Source organism: Bombus affinis, unplaced genomic scaffold (genome assembly GCF_024516045.1).
Source record: "Bombus affinis isolate iyBomAffi1 unplaced genomic scaffold, iyBomAffi1.2 ctg00000068.1, whole genome shotgun sequence".
NCBI classification, from domain to species: Eukaryota; Metazoa; Arthropoda; class Insecta; order Hymenoptera; family Apidae; genus Bombus; species Bombus affinis.
In genome coordinates, this window is record NW_026108822.1 from 235,663 (window position 1) to 255,472 (window position 19,810).

The following is a 19,810-nucleotide window of genomic DNA, read 5'->3' on the forward strand; positions in this document are numbered from 1 at the left end:
TATTGAGGGATGACAAACAAAGAAGAAGACAAACCTGCCCCCAGGTCACCATTAACAACGCAATAATCCCAAGCAAGGACTCCGTAAGATACCTGGGCATGACCCTGGACAGGAGACTAACTTGGAAAAAACATATCTCCGAAAAAACAAAGCAACTAAAGGAAAAACTAAGAAAATTCTATTGGCTCACGGGCCGACGCTCCAAACTAAACATACAAAACAAAATAACCCTCTACGAGGCCGTAATAAAACCTGTCTGGACCTACGGAATCCAACTATGGGGAACAGCAAGTAACTCCAACATTGAAATACTCCAACGCTTCCAATCGAAAACGCTAAGATCTCTATTAAATGCACCCTGGTATGTTACCAACGAAACAATCCACCGTGACCTCAAGATACCTACAGTCAAAGATGAAATACACAAGTCCAGAAGCAGATATAACACAAGAGTCAACAACCACCACAACCCACTAGTCACCCAACTACTGGACACGACGGACCAGATCCGCAGACTAAAAAGAAAATACCCTCTAGATTAAATCCTTAGTTTCTACCAGAACCAACAATATAAAACTATTATAATCCATGTCATTGTATCACGCCAAACTAGGTTACTGAAAATTCTCAACGAGAATTGATTGTAAATATTCTAATAAATAAAAATAAAAAAAAAATGATACATGTTTCGATGATTGAGCCGTTAAGCGTGACAAAGCGATGGAATTGTTTTGCACAGAAATTCTGGTTCTAAAATTATGTTAGGGATTCTAGGGCGTAATAACATCTTGGAACGCAAAGTTATCGACGTGTCGATGAAAGTTAAGCGAGCTTTATCGAAGCACACGTTCGAGTCTTTGGGCGATTGCTAGGAATACGCGTAATGTTTTTTTCTGTGAGCTGAAAAGTTGAACGACTATAAATGGCGTTTGTAGAGGATTTCAAAGCGGAAGAAGAGGCAGATTATTTAATACATAATATCTTCCTTTATAATATATCTAATATCCTAATAATTAGATGAACGTAATACAAATGTTTAGAATCAGAAATTATCTTTTTATATAGAGATCTGTTTGATGCAAGATCTAAAATCAATCAAATCGGATTGTATGGATTGTGTATTTGTCTGTGTTAATCCTTTGACGTCGATACCAACGATGTATATAGCGAATGGCGGTTATCAGCCAAGATTATGAGCACGTACGCAAATAGACTAGAATATTTTGCAAGAATGAAATGTCTTGGTATGGTACGCTTATTCTATCTATCCAAGTCAAAATAAGTATAAAAATCGGGTGGCAATCAACATATTAAAAAAAAAAAAAAAAAAAAAAAGAAAAAGAAAAGGAGAAACAGATGCTTCTGATTGTTTAGTGCATTTTCATAAAATCTTCTAAATGTTTAATTCTCATAGAATAAAAGGGAGAGCATACGTTTGAATCTCAGCAGATTTTATTAATTCTTTGAAACCATAAATACAATATGAGTATTACATCAACTTTAGTTCATACATGTAACAACATATTATTCTGCATGTAGCAGTTACATATAATGAAACATTTACTTATCCAATAAATCCATATTCTCTACTAAACGTTCGTTTATTAATAAAACTGCCATAATCGTCCACGCATTGTTCGCTTCCTTAATTATTTTTCAAAGTATAACGATAATCAATGATGCAACAGAAATATCACGTAACATCCCAACAATCTTACATGAGATTTTAGCTGTTTTTACTATACAAATTAAGTCATTATTAAAATAAGTCATTATAATAATATATATATATGTCGGAGATGAAAGAATACCGGAACGTTCCCTTTGGAACTTTGGGAAGACCCCTAGTATTGAAATTTAGATTTCACCATAGCCGTATTAAGAAACTGTTGTCATTCGATCCGACTGTATTTATTTGAGATTTATGATAGTGAGCTCGGGCTCGAGGCGACAACCGGTCGCCGAACGTAGTCGCGGTCAAGGGATGAACGTTTTATCTAACAAAGGCATGAAGTAACTCTATAGCTTTCCATAAAAAAAAAAATACTTGGGACGGGGCACGACGGTAAACATTTCAACGATTTCTGTCCCGTGGCTCGCCACACGCAGACTTTGTCCTTCGGGTAAGACGATTGCCAGATGCCAACGCATCTTCGCAGTATATGTTTAGCTGGGCGAGGACCCGCTACGAATATTAAATTTCAATTACACAAAGTCTCTCAAATAGACAAATGGCCTGTGCCCCAACTACGGGAAGATAAGAGAAATCTATCCTTCCACGAACGACGCTTCCCGCTAGCAACTTTTCCCAAGGACAGCTAATATCTTTCTCTAACCACCAACATGGAAATTGACCAATTAACAGCAACGTCAATTTCCCACACCCTTCGAACGGAGACTTTTCTCCGCGAATCCGATGATCTCGTGTCTTTTTTCTTTGCGTGGGGAGCGGAAAATGCAATTACGCATGCCCAGTGACCCGCATCACTGGGTTATGTGGGAGTCGGTCGGTTGTCGTTGCCATACCCACTAAAAACCCCTCCTCCTTCTTCCTCCGCTTAGAGGGCAGACAACCCCGGTAAAACCTGTCGGCAGTCATCAGGGTTGTCCTTTCGTGCCCCGTTGTATCTACTTCTTCGGGCAGTTACTGCTCATGTCGTCCTCTCAGCCAGTTCAGAATACTGGACTGGTCTCCTTCTGCGGTTTTTCGTTGTTTCGTGTTCTTGCCCTCATTGCTTCACGTAGTTGTTGTTTCGCTCGTTCTCCTCCTTGCCTCTTCCCAGGCCTTCGCTGTCACCCTCCTGTGACACATGACGGTCTTGCAGAATTGCCTGAATTTATTCCAGCTCTCGTCCTTGGCGGTCACCGTGGCGATCAGATTGCCCACGTCTATCTTCCCGCCCAGAGCGTTCTCCAGCTCGATCCTTCTGTCCGTCCACTTCGGGCACGCGAAGAGGGCGTGCTCTGCATCGTCGTTCGAATCTCCACAGTCGAGACAGTTGCTGTCGCTGTCCCTGCCAATCCTTTTCCTATAGACATCGAAGCTCCCATGCCCGGTTAGCAGCTGCATGGTGTGGTGATCGATGTCCATCTTCTTTTTGGTAAATAGCAGCGCACTCGGTATTAATTTCTTTGTGATATTTTCCTTTTTGTAGTTGTTCCACTCCTTCTGACAGTCCTCTTGGGCCTTCTTGCGAATCGCCTCCAGTTCCTCCTTCAGCTTGCTGCCGTCATCCGTGCCAATCCTGGACCCATGGATCTTGTTCCTCTCGTAGGTCTCTCCGAGCATCTTTATCCTTATGCAAATCGGGAGATTCCCGGTCAACACGCAAAGTGCCGCGTGGGAGACGGTACGGTATGCCGTCGTTGTTATGCACAGGGCCGTTCGTTGTGCTCGTTTCAGCTTTTTCCTGTTCTTATCGGTATTCGCTGCTCTAGCCCACACCGGTGCTCCGTAAGTTACGATGGACTCCCACACGTTGTAGTAGAGCCTACGAGCCAAGCTGGGCGGCCCGTTGATGTTGGGTAGAATTCCCCTAAGGGCTCCTATTAACTTGTCGGCTCTATTACACACCATCTCGATATGCGCACCGAACCTCCGACTGGAGTCGATGACGACTCCGAGATCTCGTTCCCTTAGGCACACCCATCATAGATTTCTTCGACAGCGTCACCGCGACGGAGAGCCACTCACTCTAGTGCGATCTCATCGGCAATCGACCTGTCTTTCGTATACGTAATAATTGCCCCTTGCTCTAACATACAGTGTAACTTAGACGCTAACGAAGGGTAAAGTTCGTCATCCCGTTGACCGCGGATTCGTTATTGAGCCTAGGATCATCGTCATTTGCTTCTCGAGTATCTAATTATCGCGATTACTTGTCCAATTCCATCATAGTCATATTTGCACTAGTAAATATCTCCTCTATTGCATAACGATCACGTCTAGCGCCAATAGGGATTCGTTTCACGCCCTTATCCCTAACTCTAATCTTAACGCCAACCCGACATATATATATACATACATATATATATTTTATACATACATACATATATCAATTTTTATACACACAATTATACATATTCATTTTCATTTAATATTTTCATTTAATAATTTAATAAACCTTCGTCCCGCAAAGGCAAATAAATTCACGCATAACATTTCTCTTCAGCGGCATTGTTCTAGGATTGTATTTGTTGAAAGAAGGATAGCATTAAGCGCTGGAATAAAGAATGACGAATCGTTATTCTTTAACCATCGTACTTAGACACATATTTATTGAGCTACTTGTATTTTAATCGAAGTCTAATATCCTCCATCTGTAGGCGTAAATATTACTGCCGTTGTTAATGTCATTTTAAGTTTTACTACTGGAAAGGACATTTAAGTTTGAAGGCAGGCAAGTCTACTGTTCTTAAAGCTGACATTTAGACATCTAAGATTTTTTGTGTCTTTATTGACAAAAATATATTTGACTTTGCATATCTAAAATAAAGGATTTGCGTTATCTAAAATAAATAGATCATCTTTCTTTAGAAAATTCAATGTGGTGAAATTAGAATATGAGATAAAAGAAATACTATGCATACTTATTGTTCTTCTTAAAAATTAAAGGAATACTCATAATCCTAAAACATCCTTTCTATGTTGTACTAGATATATATACAATTAAAATGTGTAATAATGTGAATGATAAACCAGTTCGAATAATTATTTTGCTTAAACGTAAGTTAATTGAAATCAGATGAATGTTATATACGCATTATACCGTGCATTATGAACTATTGATTGATTGATGCTCATATTTAATTATTAACGAGAAAATTAGAAAAATCAGATTGAATTTAATCTGTCCTTCTTATATTTATTAAGATGAGTTCTGGGGCTTGAAACACTCGAGATTAGAAATTTTGATTAATGTTTCACATTATGACTGGACGCTTGTTGTAATATCTTTTGTACGAGATACACTATACATACACAAGATCAAAATGGAATTTCGAAACGGTCGTATCGTTCAACAAAAATCTCCTTTATCTTTGATCCTCTTCATAAAAATGCAATTCTCCTTTACAGAACATCATATAACATTTATTGTACGATATATTGTTCAATTATATTTCGAAATTTTCAGCTTCGAATCTTTGTTTAATTATACTGTAGAATTAAATATCATGCGTTATTTAAATATAGAGATAGACTAAACTTTTGTTCACATTTATTAAAGCTGTATCAACTGAGATGCTTAAATTTGCAAAATTTCATGGACTTTTATATTTAATTTTTCATCATGAATCCCGCTTTGCGATACAATACATATTAGATTTATAATATCTTAAATTTACAGTACCAATGCTGATTTTATCTGAAACTATTTGTTTGCAAATGATATCTTTCTTCGTTGGAATTACCCTTCACTTGTAAATTAATAATTATTAACATTGAACAGTATTGTTAAACTTCAATAAAAATAGGATCGATAACTAAATGTTAGTTAAAGAAACTTCCTATTACAGGTATAACAAATCATATTGAATTTTGTTTAGAAAACAATAATAAAAATGGGTGTCTTTTTGTGAAAATAATTTACAGCATATCACTCGACTTATTCATATAAGAGATATTAGTTTGTTTAAATACCCTGTTGCACCCTTTTATTCATTTTCAACCCAATTTTTTCACAACATTGAAAAATATTTTAAGCCTGAAGAAAAACATGAAAAACTTCTTATTAGCATGATTTCATGCTAAACATCTTCTTAAGATATTATAAATCTTTCTTGTTTACTAAAACCAGAGCCTAACTGAAATATACGAGTATCGCAACAGGATTAATCGTAATACATGATTAAATACAAGCAATATGTAAGCTATATTTTTACTTTTTACTTCAGAAATAAATATTTCACCAGCATCGTCTTTAGCTTAAGGAAAATAAACTTGTGAAATTTAATTTAAAGCTTCGTAAAACATGGAAATGTTGCAGGATAACAAATCAGAAAAGATATATTAAATAAATCACAGTTCAGGTATCTATAACATGTGATTCTCTTAACAAATCTGTTTCATTCATCAAGCAACTGCAAAATTTCCGTAAAATCAGAAGCGGTTTCACAAATTATAGGCATTCGTAAACATGATAGATAAGAGTTAGTATCGCGGCGTTTTAAAGTATCTATGAGCGTAATATGGAAAGTAAAAAGATGTATAATAAAAATAGTTCACTTTCCAAGCTATCACTAACATTGTAACGAATTATTATACATATAACGGCTCACGAAAGTACTCGGACGCTTACAGAAACTTTCCATGAATATTTTGTTGAAGCTTTTCATGAATTTCAAGATGCATTAGGCTGTCTCAAAAGTTTCTTTCGTTTTGTTCTATTACTACAAAATAGATCATACATAAATCGATAGAATAATATAAAACAAAAAGTGTCGTGCATCTATTATTTCCTTATGAAACGAAAGAAACTTTTGAAACAAATGTAAATAGGAATTATAAGATGCTTATTGATTACCATCGGTATTTGGACAGTTAATTATGTATTGTATAAATAAGTCACAATATTTTTAGTAGGAGCATTTTTACCCCTAATCAATCACATGTTTAAAAATACTCTTTACATTGTACATTAGTTTTTTGCTATGTGTACGTCTGCAATAAGCATCTTCTAGCTTCCATATATATATTTCCAAATTAGTCTCAATTTTTACCGGTGTAATCATGATAGACACGTCTCGTTACATTGAAGTGAAGTGAAGAAAAACACTAACACACATAATATATATTCGCAAAAATCTTCTATCTAATATTTTCGTCAACTACTGTATACACATTTATTATATATTTGTGTGAGATTAAAATCGACAGATACGATAAAAGAATATTGTAGAGGTATAGCAATAAGAAAGTACAAGGAAAGTATAGCTCGTTAATTTGAATTACACCAGATTGTCAGTCATCTATTAGGTCGTGTTAATCTCTGAATAAATTCTTAAATAAATAAGTGTTAATAAAGATAAAGATAAAGAAGTGTTAATTAAACTAGAGACACTTAACATTTATTAGCATTTGTTCTTCCCCATTACTTCTTGAATAGGTCCTTTAGGGAAGAACAGAGAGACGGTTCGCTGGATTCCGTCTGATTCCGATTTTGATTCTTGATATTTGAAAACCAATTTGTCACTTTGCCTGACATTGGTTTGTTCGGAGATACCGAGGGCTTTCCGCTCGACCCGGAAGCCCCCGTATCGTTTCCCTTTTGCGCCGTTAACATCTTCTCAATTGCGCTACCAAATACCTACGGACAAAATTGTTCTTATAAATTTATGAATATTATGTATTTACGTATTTGAATGAAAATTTTTATGAAACGAGATTTCGCGTTAAAATACGTAATAGTAAATTATTATAAACAGTTAAAAGTATTTAACTGTTATTTAATATTCCTAATATTCAAAATAATATTTAACATTCCTATATTATTAATATAGATGAGAAGTCTCGATAAGATAGTTTACAATCATTAAGTACAGTATCGCAGATCCACCATCAGAGGTCAGTAATATTAAAATAAAATTCATGTTGGATTAAAAGTGTGGTTAAGTTGGGGCTAACCCCAAATTTGCAAATTTTGACCTAAGTCAAAAAGTGGCCATTTTTGCACCTCCTCGCGAACGAAAAATTCTTGTGCGACGTTTAAGAGAATTTATCAAAAAAAAAAAAAAACAAAGAATTATTAGCATTTATACGAAATGTGACATGGAAGTTGAAAAAGATGAGTGTAGAGATGAAAAAATTAAGCAGAGGTCAAACTTACGCGCTACACTTGATCTTCATTTTCTTTAAATTTTGATCCAGCTGATAAATCAGTAATTAAACCAAGGGAACTAAGTTTGAAATCAAGCGAATCTGAAATACTATCAGACTGTTGCTACGTGAGAACAATAGCCATCTTGTACTTCGTATTTGCTCGATTCCAAACTCTAATCGATATACCAGCAGAATTTACCAGCAAAATAATTATTCAGAGATTCTGTCGATAAAACAATTGAAGTTTAAAATCGAACGAATCCGAATTACTGCGAGATCGTTGGTGGCTATTGTTCTCGTAGCAACAAACTGATGGTACTTCAGATTCGTCTGATTTCAAACTACAATTGATTTATCAATAGAGTTGTCGAAGAATTATTTTGTCGATATCGGTGTAGAACAATAGCCAACAACGATCTCGCTGTACTTCATATTTCATCTATTACAAACGTCGATTCATTTACCAGCAGAGCATCTGAAGAATTATTTCACATGGATCATGTAGAAAAAAAAACGAACACGAAAATGGAACTGTAATAACATTTTTCATTCCTTGTTGAGAGCCGTTCTTAAACATTTTGCAGGAATTTTCCCTTCGCAAGAAGATCGAAAAATAACCACTTTTGACGCTCTGTTTTCATCCCATATGAATTTTATCTTTAATATTACCGATTGATAATAATGTCACTGCGATATTGTCCGCAATGATTGCAAATTATCTTCTCCACGTTTCACCTATATCGATAATACAGAATATCAAACAACAATTATTTAATTTCACGTTGTTGTTGACTTTATTAATTTTTACGATAAAGTGCATTCTCTGGAAGAGATTTTACGATTTACGATTTTCTTTTTCATTCCCCCTTTCACCTACGATGGCTCTTAAACAAGAAACGATATCGTAACGAGAAATACAACTTACCTGAGCGTCCACTTTGGTTCCACTAGTGTTGTCCCATACGACTTTGTGTTTGACCTCGCTATTAGGGGACTTTTTACCCAACGTTTCCTTCACCGCCTTCACTACCTTCGATTTATCGAACTTGAGACTTAAACTGGCCGTTACTAAATCTTCCGGCTTCTTCGACATCGGTTGGTGTCTCTTCGTGAACCAATTCGACGGTGCCATAAAGGTCGAAATAGCGGCTTTCGAGGATCCGCTAAGCTTACTTTTAGCTCCGTGCAATGTCGACACGTCGAAGCTGTTGGAACGGAAGCTCTTCGATCGACTTCCTTTCTGTTCGGTCGTTTTTCCGGGCCAGTTTGAAGAAATTCCCTTCAGATCTCCGGTTACCGTTATCCACTTCATATATAGAGTTTGAAATCTTTCTCAAAATTTTGAAAGGTCCTTTCCTAATTTCTTCCAGCTTATTTCTATTCATTCTGTTTCCGTTGTGGGTGAAGACCGTATCACCAATTTTAAACTCGTGTTCTCGTCTTTTTTTGTCATATTTTTGTTTGTTGATTTCGAAATTTCTTGCTGAGTTTTTAAATGCTTCTTCTCTGTCTCTTTTTAAGTTTATCTTCTTCTCTGTTATTCCCTTAGGGATGATTTCGATCATTTTCCCATACAGTAAGTGATTTGGGGCAAATCCCGTTACACTGTGTCTGGTGTGATTGTATTCTTCTACGCTTTTTTCTGCGATCTTTGTCCAGTTTCTTTTTTTTTTTCGAATTGATCTTGCATCTGATTCTGTTTACTAATGTTTGATTTACCCTCTCGTTTAGTCCATTGGAGGATGGACAGTCTGTCGAGGTGAAAATTAATTTAATGTTTTTCTCTCTCGCGTACTCTTGAATTTCCTTGGATGTCATCGCTGGGTATCGGTCTGCAAGGATAATTTTTATGGAGTCAGTTTCTCCTGTCGAGTTTATAAGTTTTATGATATCTTCCGCGCGTTGTGTTTTCGATGTGGACATAAAAACAGCCCTTGAAAAGTGATTTATGAGTATATGCATATACTTCTTTGGTGAGTTGTTGTTGGAAAAACCTCGGACCGTATCGAATGACATTATTTCAAACGGTTTCCTCGCTGGTCCTAGTCTCCACATAAGCCCGATCGGTCTTCTCGTTCTGCTTTTATTCCTAATGCAGGTTTCGCATTGTTTGCAGAATTTGTCGACAATTCGGTCCATATTTTTGAAATAATAAAAGGGTCGGATTTTTTTCAATATGTGATTCCTTCCAACATGGCCAAAGAAATCATGCACCGTCTTTATGATATGCTCGCCAAACTCTTGTGAGACGAATATACGTTGGCGTCCTTTAATATTTTTAAAAAAAATCTCTGATTTGAAGGAACTGAGAAAGCTACAAACTGGATATCAGAGTATGAAGAGGAATGCAAAAAATACAAAATAAAAAGCGATGAGGAAAAAGTCAAAGGTTTGAGAAAGTACCTAGGAAAAACAGCAAAAAGGAGGTACCAAACAAATCTACTGAAAGCTGGAGGACACAACTGGGAACTTTGGTTTCGGAAACAAACACTCCACGATAGAGCAAATGTACAGGCTTATAAACGAAATAATAGTAGCACTAGAAAACAAGGAATACTGCACAGCCCTCTTTATAGACATAGGGAAAGCATTCGATAAAATTAACCATGAAAGTCTACTACAAACAATTAGGAAACAATTCCCGGAGCAAATACACCAATTAATAAAATCCTACCTAAGCAGCAGAACCTTCGTAATAAAAATCAAGGACACACATTCTCAAGTTAAAGACATCAAGGCCGGGGTACCACAAGGAAGCGTCCTAGGCCCAATACTATACACATTATATACGGCGAACATACCAACAACTACCAACAGCACAGTATTGACATTCGCGGACGACACAGCTATACTAGTCAGGCATACTAACCCAGAAACGGCAGTCAAAATACTACAAGAACATATCATAAAAATAGAAAATTGGCTACAAGAAAAACAAATAAAAGCGAAGCCCAATAAATGCAACCATATTACATTCACGCTACGAAAAAAGATACCACCAAACATCCTATTAAACGGCACGCATATAACGCAAACAAAGCATGTCAAATACCTAGGACTCCACTTAGATACACAACTCACATGGAAACTACACATCAAATCAATAGTAGAAAAAATACAGAAAACAAGGAGACAAATGCATTGGCTAACAAGCCGAAAATCCAAACTAAACATAGAAAATAAATTAAAAATATATAAAACGATCATAAAACCAATCTGGACGTACGGAATACCATTATGGGGGACAGCAGCAATGAGCCATATAAACAAAATAGAGGTAATACAGGCTAAAATCCTCAGAACAATAGTAAACGGACCTTGGTACGTCAGAAACGAAGATATACGGAGGGACCTGGGAATGCCAACGGTCAAGGAAGACATTAGCAGATACTCCGAGAAATACAAATCAAGAATAGCAACACACCCAAACCGGCTAGCTGCGGAAACATACAATACCATAAACATGGACAGAAGGCTAAAAAGGAAGCACCCAGCAGACCTTATAAAGGACATAATCTAACAAACACGAGGATGGTACCCCGCTGGGGGTAGCCACAAACATGCTAATTTAACCGTTAAAAAATTCCACCAAATGTCCAAATTGGACGAATTGTGAATTTTAATAAATAAATTAAAAAAAAACTGTACGCGTTAACAAAATAGTTCCAACTTACTTGAAAATAGTTGCTTGATTCAAGCAACTGTACGCGTTAACAAAATAGCTTCAAGTTATTTGAAAATACTTGCTTCACTCAACTGCACACATTAATAAAATAGTTTCAAGTTACTTGAAAATAGTTGCTTGATTGAGGTAACTTGACCAATCTGAATCATCATAAAAACTTGGAAGGATATTTCAGGCAAAATTACAGGTTCACATTGGCAAAATGATTTTAACTTACTTGAAAATAGTTGCTTGATTCAGGTAACTTGAGCAATCTGAAACATCATAAAAACTTGGAAGGATATTTCAAGCAAAATTACAGGTTCACATTGGCAAAATGATTCTAACTTACTTGAAAATAGTTGCTTGATTCAAGCAACTGTACACGTTAACAAAATAGTTTCAAGTAACTTGAAAATAGTTGCTTGATTCAGGTAACTTGACCAATCTGAATCATCATAAAAACTTGGAAGGATATTTCAAGCAAAATTACAGATTCACATTGGTAAAATAATAGGTTCACATTGACAAAATGGTTTCGAATTGCTTGAATTCAAATCGTTTGACGAAGCAACATGACTAATCTGAATAGTTCAATTGTCATCTTTATCCAAGACTCGCATAGTCAATCGAGCCATTCGGAAATCACATTGACCAACTCCAAAATTGAAAAGTAGAGAAAAGTAATTACAAGTATCGCAAGTGGTGAGACAATATGCGATAAAAATGAAAAGATGAGCGTGGCGTTAAGCTCTAAGGAACTAGAGGTTTTGTGAGAATCAATCGTGTACTTGGACGATGAAATTGCGAAATTATGAGATTGTCCAAAGATGAAGTTGGTCAATTTGACTTTCGCCAGGCTCGATCGTCACTACGACAGTTCTCGCGTATCGAAACTATCTTGATGTTTGTGTCGACAGGTGAGACGAATGAGCGATCGTGGCGGAGAAGGATCAGGACATTCGGTCGTTACGATGGAATCAGTGTTACCGACTTTATTTGGCCGTCGCGAATCAGTCGCCTGTTTTCCTTTTGGAGGCGTGACGAGAATATTGCCAAATCGTCGAGACCCAGCGTCCAGAATGTCCGCACCACTGAGCGGTAGAGGAAATACGCACTATCTTCGGTTGGACATTATGGACGACATCGCATACCTAAGAGCGAGGGAGGTAAGGATCTTTCGTTTATTTTTGTTGAAGTGTTCACCACTTCTAGGAAAACTCCACATCTGGTCTTTTTAGCTTTCTCAAGCGCTGAAGCCATCGACAGCATATAGACAAAGGAATAGCAGGGAGGCAGACCCAATACGGTAGACAGGCGACTCTATGAACGTTCTAAGAGAACGGATCTCCTTCGGCGTAAATGGCGCTCCTTATCGGCGAACGGCTACAATATCCTAAATCTTTCTTTTCGACGGTTTCCACGTCGATCGAAAGAAACTATTCGTCGAAATGGTCTATCTGTGGCTGATCTATTACGGTAGAAAGTGAAAAAGAATAAACGAAAGATCCTTACCTCCCTCGCTCTTAGGTATGGGATGTCGTCCATAATGTCCTACCGAAGATAGTGCGTATTTCCTCTACCGCTCAGTGGTGCGGACATTCTGGACGCTGGGTCTCGACGATTTGGCAATATTCTCGTCACGCCTCCAAAAGGAAAACAGGCGACTGATTCGCGACGGCCAAATAAAGTCGGTAACACTGATTCCATCGTAACGACCGAATGTCCTGATCCTTCTCCGCCACGATCGCTCATTCGTCTCACCTGTCCACACAAACATCAAGATAGTTTCGATACGCGAGAACTGTCGTAGTGACGATCGAGCTTGGCGAAAGTCAAATTGACCAACTTCATCTTTGGACAATCTCATAATTTCGCAATTTCATCGTCCAAGTACACGATTGATTCTCACAAAACCTCTAGTTCCTTAGAGCTTAACGCCACGCTCATCTTTTCATTTTTATCGCATATTGTCTCACCACTTGCGATACTTGTAATTACTTTTCTCTACTTTTCAATTTTGGAGTTGGTCAATGTGATTTCCGAATGGCTCGATTGACTATGCGAGTCTTGGATAAAGATGACAATTAAACTATTCAGATTAGTCATGTTGCTTCGTCAAACGATTTGAATTCAAGCAATTCGAAACCATTTTGTCAATGTGAACCTATTATTTTACCAATGTGAATCTGTAATTTTGCTTGAAATATCCTTCCAAGTTTATATGATGATTCAGATTGGTCAAGTTACCTGAATCAAGCAACTATTTTCAAGTTACTTGAAACTATTTTGTTAACGTGTACAGTTGCTTGAATCAAGCAACTATTTTCAAGTAAGTTAGAATCATTTTGCCAATGTGAACCTGTAATTTTGCTTGAAATATCCTTCCAAGTTTTTATGATGTTTCAGATTGCTCAAGTTACCTGAATCAAGCAACTATTTTCAAGTAAGTTAAAATCATTTTGCCAATGTGAACCTGTAATTTTGCCTGAAATATCCTTCCAAGTTTTTATGATGATTCAGATTGGTCAAGTTACCTCAATCAAGCAACTATTTTCAAGTAACTTGAAACTATTTTATTAATGTGTGCAGTTGAGTGAAGCAAGTATTTTCAAATAACTCGAAGCTATTTTGTTAACGCGTACAGTTGCTTGAATCAGGCAACTATTTTCAAGTAAGTTGGAATTATTTTGTTAACGCGTACAGTTGCTTGAATCAAGCAACTATTTTTAAGTAACTCGAAACTATTTTGTCAGTGTGAAACTATATAGACACTAGTTAATTCCCATACATAATGTTAATTCCCATGTATAATGTATAATGTATAAACAGAGCTATTTTTTCAGATCAGAAAGTACGATCAATCTTTTTCTTTAAATATATTATGCAAACGTTGAACAACGTTTTGTTTTGTTAAGCTAACAGGATACACTAAAAATACATTATCACATACATTATCCAGTTCGTTCGTGAGTGCCGAGGCGTGCAGACGTGTGTCCAGTGCCCGGCAATGTTCACAAAGCAGCACGTGACCATCCAGTTGCTGCTGAGTGCCGAGACGTGCAGACGTGTGTCCAGTGCCCTGTGAAGTTCACAAAACTCCACGTGACGCCCATCTGTCGAAAGCGAATCCAACTAACCTAGCCAGGGGTTAACAGCCTCTCGACTAGTTCTTTCACACTGAACTAACTAGCTCGATGATGGCTCTATCATTCCCAACAGGCTCCCCGGAGCTAAATTATAACACCGCCATTTTTCCTCCCCCGTGGCAAGAGGGCAACACATCTATCCTCGTAAACGACCATCACACGAAAAAACGAAAGCTCGAACCAACCAAGACAAATGTAAACGAGAGTCAAACTAAACCATCAGCCAGCCAGGTGACCACCTACAATAGATTTTCAATACTGGAGTCCACGGAAGACTCCATGATTACAACCGAAAAGGTAAATAATCTCTGTTACGTCGCGTGAAAAGGTCCGCGCGACGTACTTTAATGTCTGACCGTCCAGACCCAAACGTCATTAGAGAACCCTCAATAAAACTAAGGCCCACCATAAACCGATTCTCATTAGCTTGCAGAAACCTTGAATCCTGCAAGCATTTTCGGTTTATAGCGGGTACTTAAAAGGTCCTTAGGTTTATTGAACGTTCTTAAATATTACGGAGTAAGCTGGTAGTTATGACGGGAAAAATTGTTAATTATATGACAGGGAAAATCAGGCATTTAGAGATTAGAAACATCTGGGTTTTCCCACGAGTCATGCCGTTAGGATACTTCCATATCCCAACTTCAACCGTTAACGTCTTAGCTAATGGTAACGGGGATCTGTGTCCTCACATTCATAACGGAAATCGTTCGAGTCAGTCGTCAGTGCAAGCCACCCAAGTCAAACAGTCGGAGTCAAGCAGTCGACGTCTCTTCATTCAGTCTTTCGGTTGATCCTGTTGATTCGATTCAGTCAAGGTTGGATCTGATCAATCGCCACATCTACTACGACCCACGAGCCTTCCTCTCTCAGATTGGCAGTCAGAATCTGAGCAAGATCCAGGCAATCTTCAGACTCAACGACGTTACTATTGTGTGTGATTAAACGAAGCTGTTGGAGAAAAATATAATCATAACCCTACCAATCACGGAGTTATATTAATTCAACCACCCCTATTATCTTAACGGAAATCAGGGGATCGATCTACTCGCGGCGTCGATCATTAGGATCGTAACGGGAATTTACGACTCCCGTTGACGTGTTTCCTCGCGATTACGTCTCCCCGCGATAGCTCGAAAATACAATCTCCATACTCAAAGAATTCCCCCTCCCCCACCGATATTCATTAACGACGTAATCGACATACAGTCAATGATTAAGACTATCGAAAAAGACATCAGCAAAGAGGACTACAAGTTAAAGATTAACAACAACCACGTGAAAATACTGCCGACCCACCCAGACGCCTATAGAAAGTTAACCAAGCTATTAAAAACGTTAAACGCTAAATTCCACACATACCAGCTCAAACCAGAAAGACCATTTCGAGTGGTGCTACGCAACATCCACCACTCAGCCGATCTAGACGAACTAAAGTGCGAACTGTTAAATCACGGCCACGAAGTAACTAACATCAGCAACATTAGGCATAGAATCACAAAAAACCCACTATCCTTATTTTTTATAGACTTAAAACAAAAAACAAACAACAAAGAAATCTACAACATCAATCGGCTGATGAACTCCATAGTTAAGTTCGAGCCACCTCTTGTAAAGAAAGAAATAATACAATGCAAAAGGTGTCAAAGGTACGGCCACACGCAGAAATACTGCAATCATAACTTCCGGTGCGTAAAATGTGCAGGTAATCACCCCACTGACCAATGCACTAAATCCCCGGAAACCCCCGCCAAATGTATCCACTGTCAAGGAGAGCATCCTGCGAACTACAAAGGATGCTCAGCCTACAAAACACTACATAATATAAAGTATCCAAAACTGAGACCCAAGGACATAACCATACAAGAACCTAAACCCCAAAAACTCACCACACCAACAGTATCCTATGCGCAGGCAACGCAAGGAAACGTAAACAACTCGAAAACACACAGTGTACACACAGAAAATAGAATTCCCACCCCACAAAGCACAGACAACTTTACCAGACTCGAAAAACTTATCGAGAAGCAAACTGAGCAAATTAACAACTTGCTGTCACTACTCACACTCTTCATGGACAAATTCATACGCACAGAAGCAAAATAAAACCAATGCGAATAGCTTTGTGGAACGCCAACGGTCTAGCTCAGCACAAATCTGAACAAGAACTATTCTTAAAACAACAGCAAATCGATGTGATGCTCATATACGAAACCCACTTCACCGACAAAAACTACCTCAAAATACACGTCTACAACTTCTACCACACCCAACACCCCAGCGGAAAGGCCCACGGCGGCACCGGAATCATAATCAAATCAAACATCAAGCACTACGAACTTCAACCATTCCAGAAAGACTACCTCCAAGCAACAAACGTAGCAATAGAAGACTGTCATGGTACAATCACCACTTCAGCTGTATACTGCCCTCCCAGACACTCCATCGCCAAAGAAGACTTTGACCACTTCCTGGACACCCTGGGCAACAGATACATAGCCGGAGGAGACTACAACGCTAAACACACCCAATGGGGTAGCAGACTGGTTACAGTAAGAGGCAAAAACCTCCTCAACAGCATAACAACCAACAACCTCAACTACCTTACCACATACGAACCCACACACTGGCCCACCGACACAAACAAAATACCCGATCTCCTTGATTTCTTCATAACTAAAAATATCTCGTCAAGACACGTCCAAATCAATTCCTCGGCTGATCTCTCCTCTGATCATTCCCCCGTGATAGTAACAGTCAGTTCAACTATCATCGAGAATACACCTAATGGCTCCATTCATAACCAACACACCAACTGGCAGCTCCTTAGAGTAGTCTTTACCCGCACAACTTCAGCCTCAACCTCACTAAAAACCAATGAAGAAATCGAAGCAGCCACGGAATACCTAAACACGAGCATAATAAACGCTATCCGCTTCTCCACACCGGCAATAACGTCCATCAGCAATCACGAATACCCCCAGTACATATTAAAAAAAATAGCAGAAAAACGTAGACTAAGAAGGATATGGCAGACCCATAGAACACCGGAGGACAAACGCAAACTAAACAACGCAACTAGAAAACTATCCAAAACCATAAAGAACTACAATAATGACCGTTTTCACAAATATCTCGCCAGCCTGTCCCCCACAGCCGACTCAAACTACTCACTATGGAAAGCCTCCAGGAAACTCACGCGCCCCCCACAAATAATACCTCCAAACCGCCGCCCGCAGGATGGATGGGCGCGTAGCCCTATAGAAAAAGCCAACCTATTTGCCAAACACTTTACTGAAGTATTCCAACCCCATTCCTCCATAGCTGCAGCGGACGTCACCGAATACCTGCACACTCCCTTCCAAATGTCCCCTCCTATTCAACCCTTCATTTCTGCAGAGATCATAGAAGCAATCAGTCGCCTAAACCCCAAGAAAGCAGCAGGTCACGACCTAATAGGAAATAAAGCAATCAAGGAACTCCCCATAAAAGGGATCGCACTCATCGCATCAATCTTTAACGCCATCCTCCGCCTTGAACACTTTCCTAAGGCGTGGAAAATCTCACTAATCACCCTCATCCCCAAACCCTGTAAACCAATATATGAAGCCAGCTCCTATCGCCCAATCAGTCTCTTACCTACCCTGTCTAAACTATTCGAGAGGATGCTCACGAATCGTCTCCTTCCACTCCTAGAAGAATTGAAAACTCTCCCAGATCACCAATTCGGCTTCCGAAAACAACACTCAACAGTAGAGCAAACCCACCGCATAACCCACATGATCAGCCAAACCCTTGAAAAGAAAAAATACTGCTCAGCCGTATTCCTAGACATCCAACAGGCATTCGATAAAGTATGGCATGAAGGGCTACTCTACAAGCTTAAAAAAATCCTACCCCACCCATACTACTCCATCTTAAAATCCTACCTTACCAACAGACAATTCATAGTTAAATGTCTAGGCGCCACTTCCGCAACATTTCCAATAGAATCCGGCATACCGCAAGGTAGTGTCCTCGGACCCCTACTATTCTCCATCTACACTGCCGACTTACCCATATCAAACGAGGTAACAATAGCAACATTTGCCGACGACACAGCACTATTATCTACTCACGCAGACCCGGCAATTGCCTCATCCACTCTCCAGCGAAGTCTCGACTCCATGGAAAAGTGGTTCCAAAAATGGGGTTTTAAAATAAACGAAAAAAAATCCTCCCATGTAACCTTCACGCTCTGAAAACAAACCTGCCCCCAGGTCACCATTAACAACACAATAATCCCAAGCAAGGACTCCGTAAGATACCTGGGCATGACCCTGGACAGGAGACTAACTTGGAAAAAACATATCTCGGAAGAAACAAAGCAACTAAAGGAAAAACTAAGAAAATTCTATTGGCTCACGGGCCGACGCTCCAAACTAAACATACAGAACAAAATAACCCTCTACAAGGCCGTAATAAAACCTGTCTGGACCTACGGAATCCAACTATGGGGAACACAAGTAACTCCAACATTGAAATACTCCAACGCTTCCAATCGAAAACGCTAAGATCCCTATTAAATGCACCCTGATATGTTACCAACGAAACAATCCACCGCGACCTCAAGATATCTACAGTCAAAGATGAAATACACAAGTCCAGAAGCAGATATAACACAAGAGTCAACAACCACCACAACCCACTAGTCACCCAACTACTGGACACGACGGACCAGATCCGCAGACTAAAAAGAAAATACCCACTAGATTAAATCCTTAGTCCTACTAGAACCAACAATATAAAGCTATTATAATCCATGTCATTGTATCACGCCAAATTAAGTTACTGAAAATTCTCAACGAGAATTGATTGTAAATATTCTAATAAATAAATAAATAAATAAAAAAAACTGAATTAGAGAAAACACAGATTAAACTCATGCTAATATATTTTAACGACACATACAAGGAAGTCACTTATGCGCCCAACCCCATCTTAAAACTAGACGAAAGCGAAATACTACAAGCAATAAAGGAAAATCATAACGACACCGTAGGACATTTAGGGATACAGAAAACGTATCAACGGATTAAGGATAAGTTCAAAATCCCCGGCCTTTTTGAAAGAGTAGAAAACTTCGTGAAGACATGCGACACATGTCAAAAGGAGAAACTAACACGTATCAGACCCAAA

The 19,810-nt window shown here is 38.5% G+C and overlaps 1 protein-coding gene and 1 long non-coding RNA gene across 2 annotated transcripts in view; one reads left to right on the forward strand and one right to left on the reverse strand.

Annotated features, from left to right (window-relative positions):
• LOC126926970 (uncharacterized) overlaps positions 1 to 43 on the forward strand; it is a 154,057-nt gene extending 154,014 nt beyond the window's left edge. The window contains exon 2 of the mRNA XM_050743270.1: positions 25 to 43. The gene's annotated coding sequence lies outside the window, so the exon portion shown is untranslated. The remainder of the gene's footprint in view (positions 1 to 24) is intronic.
• Positions 44 to 6,682: 6,639 nt separating this feature from the next.
• LOC126927013 (uncharacterized) lies at positions 6,683 to 8,830 on the reverse strand. The gene is made up of 2 exons (XR_007715080.1): positions 8,745 to 8,830; positions 6,683 to 7,307 (listed from the first exon to the last, which is right to left on the reverse strand). It is a non-coding gene; the product is annotated as an uncharacterized LOC126927013 (long non-coding RNA).
• Positions 8,831 to 19,810: the final 10,980 nt, after the last annotated feature.